The following is a 1518-nucleotide window of genomic DNA, read 5'->3' on the forward strand; positions in this document are numbered from 1 at the left end:
AGGAGGGAGTGCACCGAATTGGACCCTAGCCACAGGGGTCAATGATAAGAACAAACATACATATATCCAGGCACATCGCCTCTAGTTAGGACATTAAATAAATTATTAGGGAAAGGGAGGTGCTGAAGGGGGTGTGGCTAGAAACAGCAAAAATCAATTAACCCTTCGCACTCTCACATGCAAATGTTCAAACAAATGCATTCACAGATTTACTCATCCAGGCACAACTGTTATCCCTACAGCTAAATTAAAAGCCAGGGTTTTAGTTCGCAGAAGAATGCATTCTTATGCTTAGTCACCTATACTGCGTAGAAGTACCCAGGTAAACATAGGTGTCCTAACTCTGGCCCTGTAACATGCATAGTGCAGACATGCAAACACATTCATTGCATCAAACCTATCAATGGATTAGGAGCACACATCCTAACTTCCTCTCCTGGGAAAGACAGTGCATCTTACCAATTGCACAAGGGAGCTAACGTTATGTGTCCATGTGCACCATGCGCATACACCAGCATAAGCTGTGTGCATGCTGACAAACATACAGGGGAAGGGGGGAGTGCACCGAATTGGACCCTAGCCACAGGGGTCAATGATAAGAACAAACATACATATATCCAGGCACATCGCCTCTAGTTAGGACATTAAAATGAGTAAATCTGTGAATGCATTTGTTTGAACATTTGCATGTAAGAGTGCGAAGGGTTAATTGATTTTTGCTGTTTCTAGCCACACCCCCTTCAGCACCTCCCTTTCCCTAATAATTTATTTAATGTCCTAACTAGAGGCGATGTGCCTGGATATATGTATATGTATGGATTGATGGGTGATTGACAGGGCGTTGACAGGTGATCAGCGTGTGATTACAGGGGAGAATAGATGTATAGAGTGATTGATGGGTGATTAGGGGTCTGATTGGGTGCAAACAGGGGTCTGAGGGGTGGGCAGGGGGGGGGGGGTCTGATGGGTGCTGTGGGTGATCAGGGGGCAGGGGGGGGGGCAGATCAGTGTGTTTGGGTGCAGACTAGGGTGGCTGCAGCCTGCCCTGGTGGTGCCTCGATCACTGGGACCACCAGGGCAGGAGGCAGCCTGTATAATACGCTTTGTATACATTACAAAGCCTATTATACACTTTACATGCAGCGATCGAGGGGTTAATAACCCGCCGGCGCTTCAGAACGGCCGGTGGGTTACTGCACCAGGTGGGTGGAGCCTATTCCCTGCGGCCGATCGTGTCACCAGTGACGCGATTGCCGCATAACCACGCCCCGCTGCAGGTCAGCCGATCGGCTGACAGCAGTCCTTTAGGCCCAGCTTTTATGTCAGCTGATCGGCTGTCAGCGGTCGGCAATTGGTTAAGCTAGCTATGACAGTGCAGTTTCTAGGTGAGAAAAGTTAGGGAGGAAATGACACCAGGATTGGCTTCAGTCAGAGGGAAGCAAAATGGAAAATGCCAGGAAAATAATTCTCTTTATTTACTGTATGCAAAAAGTTTTACTGAAATCAAAACATGGACAG

Source organism: Hyperolius riggenbachi, chromosome 8 (assembly GCF_040937935.1).
Source record: "Hyperolius riggenbachi isolate aHypRig1 chromosome 8, aHypRig1.pri, whole genome shotgun sequence".
NCBI classification, from domain to species: domain Eukaryota; kingdom Metazoa; phylum Chordata; class Amphibia; order Anura; family Hyperoliidae; genus Hyperolius; species Hyperolius riggenbachi.